Genomic DNA, 23211 nt, shown 5'->3' with positions numbered 1-23211 from the left:
CATTTCTGAACCCACAACACATCCAACTGCAAAGCTGATGGGCCACTCCTGTCAGTTAACAACAAGAATCTGAAACCACAGTTCACAAAGGTTCCCCGAAATTGGACAATAGAAGATTGAAGAAACGTTGCCTTGTCTGATGAGTCTCGATTTCTTCTGCAGCATTCGGACGGTAGGGTCAGACTTTGCCATTAAAAAAATTAAAGCATGGATCCATCCTGCCTTGTATCTACAGTTGAGCTTGTTGTTGGTGTAATGGTGTGAGGGACATTTTATTACCACAACCTACCTAAGGGCTGTTTGCCAACTGTGTATTTAGAAAAAGATTGTTTCTGTCTTCTGATGCCTTCTTCCAGCAGGATAAAAACGCCACTGTAAGTTCACTGTATTCGAATGACTTCCAGTGTCACCAGATCTCAACCTAATCGAGCACCTTTGTGCAGCATCATGAATGTTGCGCTGACAAATCTGCAGCAAATGCATGATGCTGTCATGTCAGTATGGACCAAACTCTTTCAAGAATTTTGAATCTATTCCATGAAGAACTAAGACAGTTGTGAGGGCAAAATGCAGCGCCTCTCAGGCCTAGCAAGGTGAAACTAATAAAGTATCGATTGGGTGTATATCAGGTGTGTATACGTCTCTGTATATATACTGAATTGTATTTTATACAGGCATTTAGTAGCTTCTAAGAGGTGGAACTGTATAACTCAGTCTTCAATTCCTTTCAATGAAGAAAAAAATGAAGAGAATATCAAAAAGAAGGGTTAGCATTTCTGTAAAGGCACGACACGTGACAGAGCACAGAGGGTAGGGTATGATACGTGAAATCCACAACTGAGCCACCTGCCAACCTGGCACTTGACTTTCACTTATTTTACATCCCATCACTTTCCACCACTGCCACATTTGTCCTCCCATATCCTCTTTTCTCTATCCTCATTTTTTTGTGTGCTCTTTGTTCCCTTGACTATGCTTTGACACTCCAAAGCTCTGCTCCCCTCATTAACTCTCTTTCATGAGGATGCAGATGACAATAATTGGTTTGAAAACAGGAGACAATGGGATACAAGGATTATCCCCGGCTCACACCCACCACCTCTAGCACCCCACGAGGACAGTGCAGCTCTGCATCCTCCCTTCGACTTTCTGTCCATGTCTCTCTCCTGCAGCTCTTTCCTTTTACACGTCTTTTGTTTCATCACTGTCCTAACTCCTTCCCCCTCATCCCTGCTTAACCCTTTTCAAACGTTTTTTTCTTCACTCTCTGGATCTTTCCCACATCCTAATGTTGCCCTCTGAGAAGAAGCAAAACAAATATATTATGTATAGGAAAGTGTGTGACGCCTGAGTATTTGGATGTATGCTTGTATGTGAAGAAGTTCCTGCTTGTATTCCTCTGCGTCTGAATAGGGGCAGGAGGGGGTGGAAGAAAAGGAGGGAATGAAAGGTCAAAAAAAATCATACTGCTGTTATTACTACCGTCCTCGCCACCTCCATTACGTCCACTGCCCACGGCCACTGATAACGACGAAGGGACGGGGCTCCTGAACCACAAAGACGGCAGGGTTAGCTATTCTCAGTGACTGACATTTCAGTATTACTTGTCTTCATCTTATCTTGAAGATGAGTATAATTCCTGCGCTGTTAGGACTGTATTTCAGTTTAATCATATTATTCTGTCTGATTTTTCTCTTCAGGACTGTTTCCAAACCCTGAGACTGAGGTCAGTTTATTTGGGATTGACTTTGTTAGCATTTATTGGCTTTGTTAGGAGAGTGAAATACCTTTGCACACCAGCCTGTCCACCCCGGAAAGTTCCATCAGAGTCCCCTTGGTGGTGGAGGAAAGAGGGCAAATGCTGCATCACTGACTTTGGACACTGTATTGTAAAGGAGGTGGTGATGGAAAGGTGAACAACATGATTAAAAGAGAATTAAGAAGGTTTGGGAGTGGGAATAGATGGGTTATTACTATTATTAATATTAAGACCATCACCACCTGCAGCACTCCCACTACAAAGTATCAGCAGCAGTGGTAGTTCAAACAAATAGCTGCATTAAAACAGATAATGAGTTGAGGAGTTATAATATTATAGTAAAATAATTACGCACCAGCAGTAATAAATATGAATAATAAATATGAGCGATATAAAGCCTGAATTAAATTAACATGGACTGGACTTGATTAATTTCAAAAGAAGCCTCCCTTTATTTTTCAAACTTCTTCTCCCCTCTTCCCTCTCTGTGTTTTCTCAGGGAAATAAATCATGCGTTCCTGCCAGAATTAGAAGTGACAATCACACAGCCATGCACACCGGCAAACAGAAAGAGTTCTGTGAAATGATAATGGCATCTGATTAAACGCTGTGACTAATGCGATGTCATCTTTCCAAGGAAGCCATGAACCTGTGACAAAGTGTTGGAGGGTGTGTGTGGGGGGCGGGGTGCGGAGGGTGGGGGTAAGGCAAAGAAAGTGAGAACGAGGGTGGTTGGGTTAAGAATACAATGGCTGGGGAAAGTAAAATATAAGAAAAAAGAAAGTAAAGGCACACCGTCATCCTCGACTCATGCAAAGTGGCAGAGAAATGTCAAGAGTGGTCGTCCCGCTCCTTCTCGACGCCCTCCATCACTGTCTTTTCCCCTGTAGTTCCGTCCCTGCGTCTCCTTCTCCCCATCTGTTCTCTCCTCATTTCTGCATCCTAAAGTCACTCTCACCGTAGCCGTGGTTTATCCCTCGCTCCATTTCTCCTCCCTGTATTCTCTCCATGCCTCCCTTCCGGTGAGGGCTCTCAGGTTTCAGCTGTAACTGCTTTAGTGCACGGGATAATGGTCTGTAATTCACTTCCAGCTCCTCTTTGCTGGTCAGAGGCCCACTCATGTACAAGCAGAGAGATGTAATCAGTAATCTGTGTGTGTGTGTTTATGTGTGTGAGAGAGTGTGCTTCTGGTTGTGTATATGAGGAGAGGGTCCTGTAGCGTTTGTATTACCTTTTCAGCCACACTGCTGTGAGTATGTGTGTGTTTCTTCTCCTCGATTGCATTGCATTCATACATGCACATTTATACATTTTCTGGATGAATGAAGCTGTGTGGGGATATGTTACGTAACCCCATGTAAAAATTAAATGCCCCTAGTGTGTAAATAATGAATGCACACACACACGCGCGCGCATGTGCGTTCTCACGGTTACGAAGAAGTACTAGGAAGCAACAGCCCCTCTGCCCCCCACATAACCCACTGTGGCACCACAGAGCGAGACTGCCCTGGACTATGAATAATAGAGGGATCCCATATGTAAAACTAGATCACCAACTGTGGGCCCAAGGAAGTTGGGTAGGCTCAGGGGTGCCCTAGGGCCTTTAGGGCCAGGGTTTAAGGCTAAGCAGGACCAGGCACAGTGTCCACTGTGTGTTGCTTGCCTTGGGGTGACACACAAAGTGGGGACTGAAAGAGCCTGGATGAACATGGCAGTAGCATCTACAACTACACTTTTATCTTTGCTTTAACTGCACTTTCTGACTCATGATTGCTGTTATACACTGGGACTACATGCGGGTTATATTGGGTGCATGTTCCTTGTATGTTGTTGCACACTTTCTGGAACTGAAAATAATTCAGTGAAGATTTGCCAACTTATTTTTATAGCTGCTATCAATAATATATTTGTATTAATGTGAAATATGACACTTGTAGAAATGAACCTGTAGAGACTAATTATGTAGTTTTTATGTCCCTCGCAGCTCTATGAGACTGCTAAATGCTTGAGACAGACTGTGACATCCCAACCACAAATTATGTATAGCCATACTTGCCAACCTTGAGACCTCAGTATTAGGGAGACATTCAAAAGGCCTGTTGGGGGGTGGGGGGTCGTCATGTACATATACACAGAAAAAAACCTGAATTCTACAGTGTTTATTTATCAGACAAAATAAGTTAAATTAGATAGCTGTCAAATCAAATTCTTTTTTCCAATCATTTTGAAACTTGCATGCATATTTCCTTCTCTTACTGGTTGTTGCCATTTCTCTTCTGCTTCCTCTTCCTTTGTTCTACTTCCCACGCTTGACTTCGAGGTGTCACCGTTATTATTGTCCCGCCGGAAATGGCAGCCCAGTTAAGGATGGTTTAGCAATTTTGTTGTCCAGGTGGAAATCGGGAGAAATTTGGGAGAATGGTGGCTCCGGGAGATTTTCGGGAGGGGCACTGAAATCCGGGATTCTCCCAGAAAAATCAGGAGGGTTGGCATGTATGTGTATAGCCCGAGTCACACAGGCCTAGAGACCGATCAGCAACACCCTGGCTAGCCGGTTACTGTGCGTTCATTGACTGGTTGGTGAATAGTCGCAGGAAGTTGCAAAGCAAAATTGGTTGCAAATAGGGATACAGTGCTGCACAGAAGAACTCCTTGGGACTGCATTGCATGCTAGCAAACTGATTTAACAGATGGACAGAAGCACAACAATTCATATGAATATTAACATTATTTGGGTAGGTTTGTATACTAATATGTCATGTTCATGGTTGTGCTTTAGCTACCCTTAAGGGGCCAAAACATAAGACAAAAAACGGTAATAATACCATATGTAATGTTTTTTTATTTAAGACTTTTTCTACATAGTCTTGCTCTGTGGAGGTGCCAAGTAAAAGAAAAATGTCTAAAGGGACACATTTGTGCTACCATCGCTATTTCTATGCTGCACTCATTAAAATCAAACCGGCATATTGTTCAAAACAGGCTGTCTGATAGCAAAAGTCCAGCGTCACTCAGTTTCATCTAAATGATTTCCACCGTACTGAAAAAGGTGCTGTCAGCCTGACAAAATTTAAATTCAGCTCATTTTTTTAAATGACTCTCACTCATGGCGGAAAAGGGCAAAAGTTCAACAATGAAGCCATGAAATGTTTCCATTCTAATTAACAGAAGCACCTTTATACAGGGAGTGCAGAATTATTAGGCAAGTTGTATTTTTGAGGAATAATGTTATTATTGAACAACAACCATGTTCTCAATGAACCCAAAAAACTCATTCATATCAAAGCTGAATGTTTTTGGAAGTAGTTTTTGTTTTTAGTTTGAGCTATTTTAGGGGGATATCTGTGTGTGCAGGTGACTATTACTGTGCATAATTATTAGGCAACTTAACAAAAAACAAATATATACCCATTTCAATTATTTATTTTTACCAGTGACACCAATATAACATCTCCACATTCACAAATATACATTTCTGACATTCAAAAACAAAACAAAAACAAATCAGCGACCAATATAGCCACCTTTCTTTGCAAGGACACTCAAAAGCCTGCCATCCATGGATTCTGTCAGTGTTTTGATCTGTTCACCATCAACATTGCGTGCAGCAGCAACCACAGCCTCCCAGACACTGTTCAGAGAGGTGTACTGTTTTCCCTCCTTGTAAATCTCACATTTGATGATGGACCACAGGTTCTCAATGGGGTTCAGATCAGGTGAACAAGGAGGCCATGTCATTAGTTTTTCTTCTTTTATACCCTTTCTTGCCAGCCACGCTGTGGAGTACTTGGACGCGTGTGATGGAGCATTGTCCTGCATGAAAATCATGTTTTTCTTGAAGGATGCAGACTTCTTCCTGTACCACTGCTTGAAGAAGGTGTCTTCCAGAAACTGGCAGTAGGACTGGGAGTTGAGCTTGACTCCATCCTCAACCCGAAAAGGCTCCACAAGCTCATCTTTGATGATACCAGCCCAAACCAGTACTCCACCTCCACCTTGCTGGCGTCTGAGTCGGACTGGAGCTCTCTGCCCTTTGCCAATCCAGCCACGGGCCCATCCATCTGGCCCATCAAGACTCACTCTCATTTCATCAGTCCATAAAACCTTAGAAAAACCAGTCTTGAGATATTTCTTGGCCCAGTCTTGATGTTTCAGCTTGTGTGTCTTGTTCAGTGGTGGTCGTCTTTCAGCCTTTCTTACCTTGGCCATGTCTCTGAGTATTGCACACCTTGTGCTTTTGGGCACTCCAGTGATGTTGCAGCTCTGAAATATGGCCAAACTGGTGGCAAGTGGCATCTTGGCAGCTGCACGCTTGACTTTTCTCAGTTCATGGGCAGTTATTTTGCGCCTTGGTTTTTCCACACGCTTCTTGCGACCCTGTTGACTATTTTGAATGAAACGCTTGATTGTTCGATGATCACGCTTCAGAAGCTTTGCAATTTTGAGACTGCTGCATCCCTCTGCAAGATATCTCACTATTTTTGACTTTTCTGAGCCTGTCAAGTTCTTCTTTTGACCCATTTTGCCAAAGGAAAGGAAGTTGCCTAATAATTATGCACACCTGATATAGGGTGTTGATGTCATTAGACCACACCCCTTCTCATTACAGAGATGCACATCACCTAATATGCTTAATTGGTAGTAGGCTTTCGAGCCTATACAGCTTGGAGTAAGACAACATGCATGAAGAGGATGATGTGGACAAAATACTCATTTGGCTAATAATTCTGCACTCCCTGTATAAAGGTATACAGGACTGATTTGTAGGCAAAATAAGTCAGAATGTCAAATTGTACTTTCAAGAAGATGACAAAATCATGTGGCCACATAAAATAATCCCGACTTTTCACATTTATGAATCTGAATTCATTGACATTTATCTACAAGCAGCAACAGAAACACCAGAAACTGTGTCAGAGGACAGAGCCATGACCATTCATACAGTGTGTCGATAGCTTCCACCCATCTGGTGCATTTAGTTGCTCCGGTGCCTTTTTTTTTAAATTTAAGCCTCCTTAGATTTGTTTTCTTTCCCACAGTTAGTAAACTTATCAGGTTTTGACATGGGAGTGTTGTCGCTGTCATGGCGCTGGTCCTTCCCTCCGTTGGCAGCAAGGTGTAGAGCTGCTTTGTTTGCCGAGATGTGCTCAGCAATTCAACTTCACAGCTCCGTCTCAGAGGAGAGCCGAAGAGCATAAGAGGAGAAGGGACAGTAATTGAAAGGCAGCAGAGCTCATCCTATGTCCCCTTCTTTGACATTTTCTTTCCTTTTTTGTGTAATTTTCTCTCATATGTATGCGCGTGCCATTGTTGGTCTGTTTTGGACAATTGACATCAAAATAAACTATCGTGAGCTGACTTGGTGTTCTCTCTTCCTTTGTCCGCGCTTTTATAGGCTACAGAAAGCTGGCCTGGATTTGTCCTAAGAATGTGTTTTGATCTCTGCCTCGCTTTGAATCAAAGCCCTTTACTTTAATCAATAATTAAATTACCTGCTCGACAGCAGAAATAATAATTTTGGCCACATAAAAGAGTTGAATTTCAATGAAAAGGTACATTGTTACATTTTAATCTAGTGTTTTTTCCCACTTCAGGTTAGATTTTAAAAACAGTTTTCTTGAAACTTTAAAAGAAGAGCGCCAAGATTGGAGTCTCCAGTATTTCAATAGCAATATTTTTTATTACTAATTTAATTGCTAATCTAAATTGTCTTACCATTTATGTGACTTTGTAAATATGCTCCAAAACCTCATTTTGAGTAGGAAATGCATGAAAATAATCCAAAAAACCAGATCCACTATGACAGACTTCATATTGAGTTTCTTGGATGTCTGGTCATCGGCCCTTTCTTCCCTCGTTGTGACTCTCGACTGCAAACAACAGGGTCTTTTACTCCATTGTAACTAGGTCTGAATGAATGTTTTGGCTGCGTTTTTGGCCAGAGAGGGAGAAACAGAGTCACGCTGCATAATTCACAGGGGGATGGGAGATTATGCGCCATCTGTGTCCATATCCCGGTGGCCCTGTCACAATTGATCCACAACCCTTGACCTTTTCGGAATATTTTCCACTCACCCTGTCATGCGCGCCATGTTGGTGTGTGTGTTTGTATTTTTGGCGTGTTTAGAGCGTGAGTCAGCCTGCTGCTCGATAACCTTTCCGCTGGATCGCAAAGTGCAGGTCAGATGCGCACCAAGAGTTTTTCTCTCTTTATTTTGTTGTCGCTGCAATCAAAGGTCAAGGAGTTGTTTTTGCTGTAAAGTACGATCAGGGAACAGACTGACGTTTTTTTTGGAAATATTCATCTTTTGCCAAGTTATAGTGAATGAAGACTGTGAGGATACCTGCAGGGCTGCAGGGCTGTCATTGTTTTCAATTTAGGCTGATTCATGAGCGCGGTGGTATTAGCTGCTCTCTACCCAGAAATCACCGTGAAATCATTTTTATGGTACTTGTTTTGCTTTTGTCTGAAATGGGTGTTGCAGACTACATGGTCCCTGTGTGAAGTTTGTTGTGTGAAGCTCAGCTTTTGGCTAAAACGGTGCCTCTCCTTTGCAGCGTGTTAGTAAACCTCATATCCATCGCAGTTTTATTTCAGGTCACAAAGTCATCAGCTGGTCTCTATGCCAGTCTACGTTAGCTGTTTTATCAGATGATACCTTCCTAAGAATACAAGTAGCAGCTCTCATATAGCCTATCCATAGCTGGTGCTGAACTTCAGGCGTCCTCCTTACAGTCCAACTCTTCCTTTCATGTGTGTGTCTGACAGAAAAGACCAAACAGTCTAATTTTGTGTGTTGAAGCTCCTGCAACAGAGAAGTGATTCTCTTATGTAACAAATTTGTCCCTTTATAACTGTTTAGATCAAATGATGACTCCAGAATGAAGTCTGTGGCATTAAAATATATATATTATTGTAAATAAATATAAAAGTGCATCCACCTCTCTTCTTTGTCTTAACCAGTTTAGAGTTGTATCACGGCTAAAGCCTTTCCCAGCTGTTTTAGGGTACAAGGCAGGACCGCACCCCCGTGCTGTGATAAAATATTCTGTTTTTGTATATGTAATTCGTCCAATGACTCGAATAAGACACTAACCCCTTTTCAATACAATATTCTTGTAAGTAATGTAAGTTGGGACCCAGCTTGATGATGACATACGCCAGTGTTGCAGTCTGAAACCCTTAAACATAACTTGAGGACTGTGAACTGAAATCCCTTAGCTTAAAGATTCACTGAAAATCCCTTCACTCCTTTGTAGATATAAAGAATTTTTTTGTTGTGAATACCGGCAGCTATGGTGCACTCAGGGCACTGCAGAGGAGAATTAATAAACTGTAAAATTATATGATACCTAATACTTTCCATCTGCATGTTGATCTTGATCTTCTTTGTTGAAGTGGCCCTAGCCTTAACACGGCAAAGCGGGAATGCCTTTGAAGGAGCAAATCGGCTATGTGATGAGCTTGAACTAAATGACTATCTTACTGTAATTCTTGCCAGGGGTGGGATGCTCGAATACAAAGTATAACATGAAAGGGCCTAGAGTCTCGGCTCTCCCATGGAACACATCAAAGAGCAGACAGCCGAATGACATCAAGCTTCCCTCTGATCCTCAAGGAATCAAGAATGGGAACGAGTGGTTTACGGTGTTCCGTAAATCCAAACGCCGTCCTCGAGTGTCCCCACCCGAGCAGTTCTCTTGAATTTTCTCCAACGCTCACTCCCTCCTCTCCCTGATTCTTAGCTTCTGCAGTTGATTCACAACTCCTTTTCCCCCCACCCCTGTCACAGCTGGCTGGGAAGCTGAGGCCGTTAAGGGTTAGTATTGATTTGATGAACGAAATCGTTCCGCTTTCATGGCACCCTTGAAACTTAGTGAGGTCACACTCCAGATGCCTGCACACATACAAGTACAGTGGGAGGAAGAGAAAAAAACTCTTGTGGCCAGCCAGACTGTTAGGTAAGGCCACCCTCTCTCTCTGTCTGTGTGTGTGTGTGTGTGTGAATTTGTGGGATGTCTAGGTAGCGCTAATATGTTGTAGATTCTTGTCTGATTGCGATTAATTAGATGATGAGAAGTGTGCGCTGACAAGCTGCTTATTCTGATTAGCGAGATCAGCTTCCTGTGAGATGCAGAACTAACGAGGCTCGTGAACCTCGACACCAAGCTTTCTTAGCGCATTTGCACCTTGTCTGCACTCCTCCTCCCACAGATTTACTTCAACCCTTTGGCTGCAGAACACTGTGGCTCTTTGCTATTCTACGTGCACGTCTGGTGCTGTACAACTAGTGTCCGGGCTATTTTGGAGGATCTTTTCTCTTGACGGGCATCACCACCTCTTGTTATCCCAACGTTGCAACTGTGCAGATTTGCATGGTAGATAAGGTAGAGACTTGCCAAACAGGCTTCATCTTGAAAACAGCTGGTATGCTCTACAACCCCAATAAATCCTGAAAGCAGCTAAACTGTCCCATAGACCTAAGGAGAACTATTGAGAACTAACTGACAGCAGTTCATTGGGCCGCGAGAGTTGAGGCTCGGATAGGAAATTCATGGTTTTCAGGGTTTTTATCGTTTTTTAGTGTTATTTTTTTATATAATTTTCAGTTTCCCTGGGTCTATTCCTGTTTTTTATGAATAAATCTGCTTTTTTTGGGACCGGTGCTGGTTTTATTTTGGTGTATTTATCCGCGACACCTTAAAGGCTGGTCCGTGAAAATATTTTTGGACATAAACTGGTCCGTGGTGCAAAAAAGGTTGGGGACCACTGTTCTACATTACAGATTGGACCCATCACAGCTGATATGATTATCGATTAGTGTGGTTACACAGTTACAGATTTTTTTTTTTTAAATTTAACTGAAATTTCACAACTTTACTGTGAGCCAAAGTTTCTCACCACTCCACCACCGTCTTGCCCTAGCATATGGCACTATTGAGTTTTGATTGTCCAGAAACACAGTTTATATGTGGATGGAGAAGTGATGTGTAGACAGATGTTGTGTCTTAATATTGCTGTACCTGGAGTCAGTGCACAAACAAATTGTCGCTTAAATGTCACATTAAAAAAAATAATTTCCTCATCATCAGTTTGGAAGTGAAATGTAAAGGCTTTTTCCCAAGTGAAAATAAGCTGAATTTCTTCGTGAATATATCTGCAGCAGATGGGTAAACTCCTTTGCAAATGTGTAAATTTGAGTTAAGGTGGATTTACCCATGACCACCTCGCTGAATATAGCTTTTCCCTCTGTGTAGAAGGCTTTCTCAGCTATAGCTATGTAGCTCATCTGTTTTCCACAGATGGCTTGTCAGTCACGCAGTCTCCAACTCACAAGAGAGACAAAATTCCTCAAAGTTTTACTAACCATATCCCTCTAAGTCATCACAAAGCATTGTTGTTTCTCCCCGATTAAAGATATTCTCTGAGGGCTCATGGCCGTCTATTCCATTGTCTCCATTGATGAGTGATGGACAGATCAGTCTTGCTATCTCAGGGACACATGCAAACACACCAAAACACATTAATGTGCAGGTCTGTAAGGCCGTCCGGGATTAAAAGAGTGGAAAGCCACTTTGTTACATCTAACACAGTAAACAAAACAGTACGTATGTGCATTCACTCCCACATAGAATTCAATTTCACTGTTGGAAACACACAAATCACGGGCACATCGTCTTCCACTACTGCAAGTCAGACAGCTAATCAAGTGGTTGTTTCCATGAGTTCTTCCCTCATTAGCATTCATTAGTGTTTTCCTCTTCACTACTTCCATGATCCTGATTATCTGTGGATCTGCAGTTGGCTCTATAAGAACAGAGGCTTCCTCAAAAAGCAGGACAGATGCAACAGACCTCGTTAATCAAGAGCGCACGCAGCCAGATTTCATTATTAAACCTAGCCTACTTTTAGAGATAATTAGTTATCAATTAATGTTTGATTCTAGATGAGGTATCCTCTGAAATAAAATCTGTGACCCCCATGACCTTGAAATCTGATTTCATTCCAGTCGAGAGACTCTCGGGCACATTTAAAGGCGAGCTGCGAGTACAGTTTTATCACACTCGATTTTTTTGAAGACTGAGGGGGTTATCGCCTCTTGAGGCCTGTGATGTGAACTTCGACATGCAGTTTAAAAGTTTAAAAGTCACCACATGTAGGGGTTTAACAAAAAGATTGAGTTGCCCTATAAAGGCTTAAGATCAAGTCCTATTGTCAGCTGTATAATGCATAAAAGTACACCCCAACACCACCAGCACCAAAAAAAAAAAAACCCCACACTCTGCTTTATGTGTGTTTGTGCAACTTTCCAAACTCTTCTTATTATAATTAGAAGACACTTAAATTCTTTAATGCATTCACTAACTTAACTTATAACTGAAAGCTAAGCTGTCTCATAAAGTACTGTGTTTAAAGTTATTTTTTTAAAATTCATTTTAAGTTTAATTTATTTGTAAAGTGCCAGTTTACACTAAGTTATCCGTCCTTGTATTGTCCTTACGAAGTCCTTACGAATTTAGAGAGAGAATCCCAATCTCTGATCAAGCCATCCTCTATGAGCAGCACTTGGTGACAGTGGGAAGAGAAGTGAATGGTGTGAAAAACCATACAGGAGTGTACAGAGAGACCAACAAGTGCCAAAAATAATAACAATAGGTGTGATCGTCATCATCAGATTGTTACGCCCCTCTGCAGCCCCTAACCTCTTTGCAAGAGTGCAGTGCAGAGTGTTCAACTATTGCTAATTGATCACACCTAGTGAGGTTTGGATAAAGGCATACCTGAGGCAGGCTTTCATGAAGGCTCACTAGTCTTTGTCTTAGAGGTACCAGCTTTTTTAGCCAACTTGTTATGTAAACAAAAATACAACCTCTTCTCTTTGAAATTCTGGTATTAGTCTCCATATTTATGTTGTTTTTGAGTCAGATCGTAACAGGATCATCTGATGTTTTTCAAAAACTTTATTTAAATCTGTGAGGGAAACACTGGCACAGCAGCTGTTTTTAAAGATATGTGTGATTCCCAGAAGATGAAGTTTAATACATTTGGATCAGCTGTGTGTTTACTATACACTGTTAGACATTTTATTGTATTTTTACAGCAACTTACTGGCAACACTATTGCCAGTAAGTTACTGTAATTACTGATCTACAGTATCTTTACTGTTGTGATGTTTTACAGTTCAACCACTTTACTGTAAACATATATTACAGTATAACAGCTTTACTGTAAACGTGGTTTACAGTTAGAAAGACTTACCGTGATTAAGTTTTATAGTATCACTGTACTGCAAATGTGGTTTATGGTATAACACTGTAATTGTGTACAGTATAATTTGTTTAGACTGTAATTGTGTTTTACAGCATATAAAATAATATTAACATTCATATTCAATATAAGAACATTTACAAAAAACAATATAATTCAATAAAGTAGTCTCAGAATAGTGAATTAAACCAACATTTATTGTTGATATTTTTTTAACAAGAAAAACATTTTTCAACTGAATAAAAACAATGTCAATAACCAAAATAAATAGAAGCGTACATGAAAACTACACAGTCCTTCACCTTTCCGTGTCTGATTTTTTTAAGGAAAACTGTTTTTCATTCCACTAAAAACAGGACAAACCCACCAGCATGAACATTAAATAAACTATTACAATTGTAAAACAAAAATCATTTAAAAAATGTAATAATTATCAGTGGGTCCCAGGAAATAGAATGTGACATGGGATTTAGATTTCCGTTACCAGGATGGTCGGGTTCAGCGTAGTCTTTATCACCACCTGTCAAAGACACATCATCAATATTCATGTTTGCTCAGGTTATTCACTTGTTCACATCTGTCTGAGATCATTCATACTGTTGTATGGATGTGTGTACAGTATGTATATAATTATCAGCTATGTAAAAGATATTATCATCTCTGTATTCTTACCTAGTTGGAAGTCCTCCATTCAAACTCAGAGAGCCGCTGGAGGAAGGTGGTGATCCGAGGGCTGATGCTTGTAACCTTCCTCTTTACGACACAACCTGTCTTGCAGCTTGTACCAAGATTTGCAGGGCATTTTGTTCCCATGTCTGGATTGATCCTCACAAAGAACCTTTTAACGGAAAAAAGGCTGCTTTAATTTCAAAATTAAAACATACATTACAGCAATCACCTATATGTTTCTGCAACTGTAGTCAAGCTATCACATATATTTCATTCTTAAATGGTGTAAGCTTTAATGGTGTAAAGTATTTACCTCTGTATCATCTCCTGTGTGATGGACGCTGACTCCTGATACTCAAGGTTGAAAACGTAGTATGACGCAAAGAAGACAGCAAGGGTGCTGGCAAAGTCATGCATCTGCTCAGGCTCATAAAATGCCTTGCCCTCCAAACTGATCATCCAGCGGCTTGCAGACATGAAATTATTCCCTAAAAACAGACAAGAGTCCAATAAGACAATGTGCTCACCGTTACAAATAAGGTTTCCACAAGAATGTTGGATAGCAGGCCTCACACTGTACAAAAATAGAATCCACACAGTTTGCTGCTATTTCTCTTATTATTTATTATGTAATGAAAATTATGATCAATTACAGGAAAAAACTGCCTAATGTTTTGGCATTTTGGCCTGTGCTGAAATGTTAGGCTGTTTTTTCCTGTTGGTCATTGTGTATAATAAATAATAAGAGAAACAGCAGCAAACTGTGTGTATTCTATTTTTATACAATATAAAACAGACAAACCCCTGTTAAGTAAGTTGTTGTGGGTACAAATACCACAATAATTACATAGATTTTTTACAAAAATATTACAAGAGGATTGAAACTATTTACTTACCAAGCGCTATTACCCTTGGTGTGATGGGTAAGGTCATCTCTCTCTCAACAGACATCTTGGTGGAAAAAGCATTTAAAACACAAACACTGAGGCTACATCACACTGTCAGCGCAGCCAGCAAGGGCAGGAGAACAGCAATGCACCACACTGGGCGGGAAAAGACAGAGAGACAATTGTTAATTTAATGTTGCATTTATTTAACCCTTGAAAAATATATTTACATAAGTAAATAAAAGAAAAAAACACACAACCCATCTTTTCCAGAATAATTCAACTAATTGCTCTTTTGACCAACCTAACACAGACGTTACACGGTTTTCCTATGAAAAAGACCCTGGAAGACGTTGTATTAAAGGGAAAAAAACATGCTCCCCTTCCCACTTAAAAAAATAATAAATATTAAACTTAGGTTGGAGTTCCTCACGCCACCAACCTAATGTTATATTAACTTTTTAATGTTGTGTACTGCAGCTCACACAAAATTAAATAAAGCAGGCTAACCTACATGAGCAAGCTCAAAACTGGATAAGATTGTTTTAGCAGTCTCTAAATTTCCAAAAAAAAGTTGTCTTTCTTTATTCTCATTAAATGTGTATTTTTACCTGCTGCTTTAGCTGAAGCTAAATGTCCCACTGTTAGCATGGCCAGCTTCTCAATAGTCATAGAACAGAAGCGCAGGAGGACAATGCACCACACTCGGCGGGAAAAAGACAAAGACTGTCGTTGCGCCTGTGTTCTTCGCCCCTCCCCGTGGAAAATATATATCTAAATATATATTTAAATAAGAAAAGAAAAAAACACACACAACCTATTTTTTCCAGAATAATTCAGCTAATGTGCTATTTCGACCAAGCTAACACCGATTTTAAGCCCCCTCCCCCCCCACACAAAAAATATATATGCTCTTAAGAATTAATAAACGAGTATGTTAGGTAGGAGAGTCCTTTGCATTACCTTATGACGTCCCGTTTGCAGTTTCCACACAGAGGTCCAACAATAACGAGGTGCAAAATCTTTTGTCCTCTCGAGCATATCGTAATGAAGAGTTAACAAAGTTGGACTGTCTTTCCTCTCCTGTCAATCACTGGATCACAGGTCATGTCAGTCAGGATATGGAGTGGTGGTTGGTAGAGGTAGGTGGATGGGCGGGGCCAGCATGCATTCAGTGTGTGTTTCACTAAGTTGGGTTGACTAGTTCCCAGAAGAGTTCTGTACATGTTGCACGTTCAGTAAATGAGCAATTCAGTTACTGCTCGACTGAGAAGCCTCCGCCAAATTATTACAATATTCTCCACTGACTGAAGTTCGCCTTTGGCAACGCAGTGGCAAGCACACATTTGCAGCAGCTGTGCATGTGCATACAACTGCATGCAGCAGATTAGATGATCAGAATTCTTGAACCTTACACACAGGCAAGTCCCCTAAAAAGTCAAAACCATAATACTTTCACTGGTATCATACTGACAAATGGCATAGGTTGGAGGAAAATCTGGAAATGGTTGGCAGTGAAAGAGTTAAAATGTAATGCACTATTGCAACCAACCACTGAAAGAGTAAAAATACACAAACAGTATGATGAACCATTCAAATCACATAATACAGTAGCACTACTGCTAATGTGTTAACGGTAGGTATAACTACTACCGCAATTTTAAAAAATACAGTAAGTAAATGTAAATAACCTTAATATACCCATAATGCAAAGCAAATTACAGTAATTAACTGTAGAAATGTTTTCAGGTAAGTTACTGGGCATTTTGTGGTATTTTACTGTGAAAAATACAGCAAAGGTTAACAGTGTAAGTTGGTGAGTGTTTATCTGACAAAGCTCTAAAATCTGAAGTCCTGACCTCTTCTAAGCATATTCTGGTTATAATAGTGATTTCCTAGATGTCCTGCAGTTTATGCTCATCATCTGTCCTACATCAGCATAGTTTTTTATTACAAAATACCTCTAATAACAGTAACAAGTTTGTTTCAATGTGCCACTTTCAGCTGAAATTCTATAAACCATTGATCAGATATCTGCAAACTAATTGGGTGGTTAAGCTGGACTTACATAATAACACAATTCTGGAATTATTATTGTTTCAGGCGTGATACTTATCGCTGGTGTTATATGTCAAAGTACGACAAACAGTGGAGCAACAGGCATTTGTAAAAGTGTGGTTTGTGTGTTTTTAGCTTATGTAATTCTATCCGGTCTAAAATAAATTACCAACCTTTTTAAGGTTACATAAACATTGACAGGAATCTTAGCATGCATAATTTAAGGGTAAGGTATTCCATGGAGGCCATAAATATATTTTTATATAACTACATGACTGCAGAAGAACATCTCAGACTCTCGCATCTTTTTTAGAAGCCCACCCAAAAACAAAATGAGCTTTCTTGCATTATTCATTCCAGATAAGCCGGCACAAACTCTACTGGTCTGTTTGATCTTTTCTTTGACAATTTTATTAGATCTGCAGACTCATTTTCATTTTATCTCACTAACATTTTATTGAACTGGCAGTTTTGATTGCTATAAAAAAAACAAAAAAAATCAAAGGCACAGTGAGCCACAAACAGCAGGGAGATCCTCTCGTTCCTTTCACCCCTGCACTGAGATCATCCCATTCTACTCTACTGAATTGATTGCAAATCTTCTATTTATAACACCTGTAAATTTAGACTTTTTTCTTTTGATTGCTTATGAGAGTTTTATAGATTATGTCAGTGCTACAGCAGGTGGAAAAGTTTCCACAATCAGGCGTTTCTTAAGGACATCTCAGCAGTTACATTTGTATTGGTTACAACAATGGCGTGATAAACGAAGGCTTGTATCAGCGCTGATTAATGAAGTCTTCATTATCTCCTGTTTTCCCTCTTCTCTTCGTTCTCGCTCTCGCCTGCTCTCATTGTTTTGCCCGGTTAGATTGCACTGATTTCCTGCTTCATAATGAGAGTGCGAACAATAGCAGGACTTTTTATTTTTTGTCTCTTCACTTCTCCTCCTTTGCAGTACTTCTCCCTTTGTCTGCGTCGTCAATGAATGACTTCTGAATGTCACTCTCTGTCTTTTTAAATCTCTCTGAATGTGAGCATTTTCATTGATTTTTAACCATGAATGGTGACTGTATGAATGAGGAACCATTTCTATTTATACTGCTGGTGACTTTTCACTGTGTGTTGTTTGGGGAGGATGGCTATAAACTGAAACAGCAGTTTATGAAATTCAAAAGCTGACATGACTAAATGTCAGATTTTTCAAGCGCTGGGTAACAATCTATCTTTTTCTTTGTATTCTTACATGGCAATGTGCGTATCCCATTAGATGGTATCTATTACAGAACTGAAATTACCCTCAGTTAATTTGATTTCGATAATATTCGGATAATAGAAATGCGTGCCTCTGTGATGAATATCAATTGAGCACACAGAATTATACGTTCATATGGCACACAGCTGCAACCTCTGGATGTTAGATGGACTGGATTTCAAGGATTTTTTTCTTCCCCCTTCATGTGCTTCCTATCTCTCGCTCTCTCTTTTCTTTCTCTGATGCACACTTGACACAAAAGAGTACCGTAATAACAAGAAGCAGCCACGTTTCAACAGGAACAAATTCATCTCTAAGTGAAACAGATTACGATTGTCTGGCAACGCTGCATGTAAGCAGCGGTGGAATTACATCGATCACTCATCTCTACCGGAAGCAAAAGTCTCTAATGCTGGAATATATTGGCACCTTTGTAAATGAGACCATTCTCAGGACCACTGTAATGTCCTAGAGGTGTTTTTATACCTGTGGATACCATTGTAGCTATTTTTTTCTCCACACCTGATGCAGGCTAATAAATGCTCACATGTGTTGCATGTAAAAACCAATCAGGACTGGGGGTTACCTGATCCAGCCCAAACTATAAGCCATATCAAAAAGAAAAGTTTTAAGCATAATCTTAAAAGTAGAGAGGGTGTCTGTCTCCCACGTTTGGGAGCTGGTTCCACAGAAGAGGGGCCTGAAAGCTGAAGGCTCTGCCTCCCATTCTACTTTTAAATACCCACAGTCTTAGAACAAAGTGCTATATTGGGATGATGATCTTGTCTTTAGGATACAATGGTGCCTGATTTTTCAAGACCTTGTATGTAGGGATGGGTATCGTTTAGGTTTTATCCAATACCGGTGCCAAACCGGTACTTTTGAAACGGTGCCGGTGCTTAAACGGTGCTCGAACCAGTGCTTAAAGAATGGAGAACACACACTTTGTCCAAAAACCTCTCATGTTTAGCTGTTTTTTTGTAAAAAGATAACAATGGTAGCCTTTTCTGCAGCTATAGGGCATATATGGTATCACTCTTGGCTGGAAGCAGTGCTTAAACAATGGAAAAAACACAAACTTTGTCAAAAAAACCTCTCATGTTTAGCTGTTTTCCACTTTTTCTTTGGTCCTTTTAGCCTTTTTGGCCAGGGTGAAGGGAGTATCTGCCATCAAACAAGAAGACAGCCGCATGTAACTATGACAGTGCTCACTAGTTCACCTTACATGCATTAATTTAATAACGTGGTTAGCCTACACAACGTAAATTACACACGAACAACATTAAGCTACTCACCCAGAGAAAAACGGCTGCTGCTGCCATCATCATCCGTCATCATTTCTGCTACACTGGCAGGGCTAGGGGCCAGGACTCTCCTCTTCGGGTTCTTGGAGAGATGTTGCTAACTCCGGGTCCAACAACAGGCACCACACCCGCAGTAAATGTGCTCAGTGTGAGGTCTCGCAGCAAGTTATCAAATCCGGATACCGGTACCCATCCCTACTTGTATGTGAGGAGAAGTTTTTTAATTCAATTCTGAGAGCCAGTGAAGAGAAGCTAATATGGGAGAAACATGCTCTCTGTTTCTACTCCCTGTCAGCACACTATTAATGGTAACAGTGGTACTTTGTGTTTATTGCTAATGAGTAAATGACAGCATGCTCACTCGTGAATTAAGAAGCTCGACACATTTACCAAGACTATAAACATCAAATATGCAAACTAAATTTTACATGCTTGATTTGCAGACGCTCACAGACTTGTCCATCTGTAAGATGTTGTTAATGAGTCTCACGGATGAATTGTAACTGATCTGACAAAATATTAATGAGACCCAATGTTGGCTTGGTTGCTTCCAGCTGTTTGAGTTTATTAAGTTACTGCAGCTTCACGGGGTCCAGGGGTGCATCCCCAAAGTGGGATAGTTCATTTACCCTTATGGAACAGCATCATTAATCTCATTAGGTAATTCATTTAGTGACTAGTTATTACTGGCACATAAAGAGGAATAGTAAATCCTATTCTGCTTTTTTTTTTTTACGACAGAGGCATTTTGTATATTTTGTAAATATAACTCCATCCATCCATCTTCTTCTGCTTTATCCGGGGCCGGGGTGCGGGGGCAGCAGCCTAAGCAGAGAAGCCCAGACCTCCCTCTCCCCAGCCTCACCTCACCCAGGAGGCGCCCAGGAGGCATCCTTGTCAGATGCCTGAACCACCTCAGCTAGCTCCTTTCGATGTGGAGGAGCAGTGGCTCTACTCTGAGCCCCTCCCGGATGGCTGAACTTCTCATCTCTAAGGAAGAGGCCAGCCACCCTTCGGAGGAAGCTAATTTCTGTCGCTTGGATCCGCAATCTCGTTCTCGATCTCACACAGCTCGTGGTCATAGGTGAGGGTAGGGACGTAGTTCAACCGGTAAATTGAGAGCTTTGCTTTTACACTCAGCTCCCTCTTCACCACAACGGATTGGTGCAGTGTACGCATCACTGCAGCCGCAGCACCAATCCGTCTGTCTATCTCCAGCTCCCTTCTCCCATCACTCGCGAACAAGACCCCGAGATACTTGAACTCCTCCACTTGGGGCAGGAACTCATCCCTGACCCGGAGTGGGCACTCCACCCTTTTCCGGCTGAGAACCATGGCCTCAGATTTGCTGATCCTCATTCCTGCTGCTTCACACTCAGCTGTGAACCGTTCCAGTGCGGGCTGGAGGCCATCTCCCGATGAAGCCAACAGAACCACATCATCCGCGAAAAGCAGAGATGAGATTCTGAGGCCACCAAAGTGAGAGCCCTCCGCCACTTGGCTGCGCCTAGAAATCCTGTCCATAAAAATTGTGAACAGAAATGGTGACAAAGGGCAGCCCTGGCAGAGCCCATCACCCACCGGGAACGAGTCCGACTTATTCCCAGCAATGCGAACCAAGCTCTTGCAACGGTTGTATAGGGATCGAATGGCCTGTAGCAATGGGCCAGACACCCCATACTCCAACACCCAACCCAACACCTCCCACAGGACACCCCGAGGAACACGGTCGAATGCCTTCTCCAAGTACACAAAACACATGTAGACTGGTTGGGCAAACTCCCAAGTATCCTCGAGAGGATAAAGAGCTGGTCCAGTGTTCCGCGACCAGGACGAAAACCGCATTGTTCCTCCTGTATCTGAGGTTCGACTAGCGGACGAACTCTCCTTTCCAGCACCCTGGCATAGACTTTCCCAGGGAGGCTGAGGCTGATCCCCCTGTAGTTGGAACACACTGGGGGTTGGGTGTGTTCCAACTACAGGGGAACACACCCTGTAGTTGTGTGTTCTGGTGGACCTTCTTAAAGGTGGACCATCTTTAAGAAGGTGGTCCACCTTCTTAAAGATGGACCACCACCCCATCTTTAAGAAGGGGTGGTGGTCCCCTTCTTAAAGATGGGGACCACCACCCAGGTCTGCCAGTCCAGGGGTACTGCCCCTGATCTCCATGCAACATTGTAGAGGCGTGTCAACCAGGACAGCCTTACAACGTCCAGAACCTTCAGGAACTCGGGGCGGACCTGATCCACAGCAAGGAGTTGTTTAACTGCCTCAGTGACCTTGCCCCCGGAAATTGGCGGGTCATCCCCCTGATCCCCAGACTCAGTGGGATTAAGGAGGTCCTCGAAGTATTCCTTCCACCGCCCGACAATTTTCTCAGTCGAAGTCAGCAGCGCTTCGCCAGCACTATACACAGTGCAGGTAGAGCACCGCTTTCCCCTCCTGAGACGCCTGACGGTTTGCCAGAATCTCTTCGAGGCAGTCCGAAAGTCTTTTTCCATGGCCTCTCCAAACTCCTCCCACACCCAAGTTTTTGCTTCAGCCACTGCTCGAGCCGCATACCTATCGGTACCTGTCAGCTGCCTCCGAAGTCCCATAGGCTAATCAAGCCCGATAGGACTCCTTCTTCAGCCTAGTGGCTCCCTTCACCTCTGGTGTCCACCATTTGGTTTGGGGATTACCACCACGACAGGCACCAACCACCTTGCGGCCGCAACTCAATGCAGCAGCTTCGGCAATGGAGATGCTGAACATGGTCCATTCGGACTCAATGTCCCCATTCTCCCTCGGAATGCTGTTGAAGCTCTGCCGGAGGTGTGCGTTGAAGATCTCATGGACTGGGGCCTCTGCTAGGCATTCCCAGCACACCCTCACTACGCGTTTAGGTGCACCAGGTCTGTCCAGCGTCCTCCCTCGCCACCTGACCCAACTCACCACCAGGTGGTGATCAGTTGACAGCTCAGCCCCTCTCTTGCTAGTAAAGGGTAGGACCTCCTTTTGCCTTCAGAACTGCTTTAGTTCTTTTTGGCAGAGATTCAATAAGGTGCTGGAAATGTTCCTCCGAGATTTTGGTCCACATTGACATGATAGTGTCAAAGAAATGCTACAGATTTGAGGAATACATATCTATAATATGTATCTCAAATTCCACCACATCCCAAAAGTTGGACTGTGCAGGCCAGTTGAGTACAGCAAACTCAGTGACATATTTGTGAAACCAGTTTGAAATGATCTGAGCTTCGTGATGTGAAGCACTATCCTGCTAAAAGCAACCAGCAGAAGATCGGTACACTCTGATCATATAAGTGGACAGACAGGCGTTTAAGTGATGTTCATTTGGTACTAAGGAGACCTAGGTGTGCAAAGAAAATATCCACCACACTATTACAACACCATCAGCAGCCTGAACCATCGATAAAGGATACGTGGATCCATGCTTTCATGTTGGTTATGGCAAATTCTGACTCCACCATCTGCCCACCACAACACTTTCATGGGACCACAAAACTTTTTTCCAATCTTCTGTTGTCCAATTTTGTTGAACCCGTGTGAATAAAGCTTCAGTTTCGTGTTCTTAGCTCACAGGAGCTCTTCTGCTTCTGTATCCCATCTGCCTCAAGGAACCTGCTGCTTACCGGATATTTTCTCCTTTTTAGACCATTCTCTGTAAACCCGAGAGATCGACCCAGTTTATGAAATACTCACGGCAGACCGTCTGCTACCAGTAACTTTTACATGTTCAAGCTTGAAGTAAGTCTTTCCCTCCCCCATTCTGATGCTCAGTTTGAACTTAACCAGGTTGTCTTGACCAATCCTGACCAATCATAAAAAAACTGATAAACTATTATCCCCTTTCTTTTCTGGACTATTTAACGGGTCTTCTCATTGGTTTATTGCCCATGTCTAATCATTAAAGTGCTGAAAGAAGGGTTAGAAATGTTTGTATTACTGAGCATGCATGAAGACCAAAGAGCTCATTTAAAATTGGTCTTAATCCTGAGGAAAAGTTC

The 23211-nt window shown here is 41.9% G+C and overlaps 1 protein-coding gene and 1 long non-coding RNA gene across 5 annotated transcripts in view; one reads left to right on the top strand and one right to left on the bottom strand.

Moving 5' to 3' along the window:
• Nucleotides 1-23211, top strand: part of dlgap3 (discs, large homolog-associated protein 3) — a 180125-nt gene that overhangs the window by 112198 nt on the left and 44716 nt on the right. The gene's annotated exons all lie outside the window — the stretch shown is intronic.
• On the bottom strand, nucleotides 13819-15670 carry LOC308384644. The gene is made up of 4 exons (XR_013969367.1): nucleotides 15548-15670; nucleotides 14594-14740; nucleotides 14011-14185; nucleotides 13819-13866 (listed from the first exon to the last, which is right to left on the bottom strand). It is a non-coding gene; the product is annotated as an uncharacterized lncRNA (long non-coding RNA).

This window comes from Rhamphochromis sp. 'chilingali', assembly GCF_963969265.1.
Source record: "Rhamphochromis sp. 'chilingali' genome assembly, chromosome: 17".
NCBI lineage: Eukaryota > Metazoa > Chordata > Actinopteri > Cichliformes > Cichlidae > Rhamphochromis > Rhamphochromis sp. 'chilingali'.
This window is presented reverse-complemented; position numbering and strand designations above follow the sequence as displayed.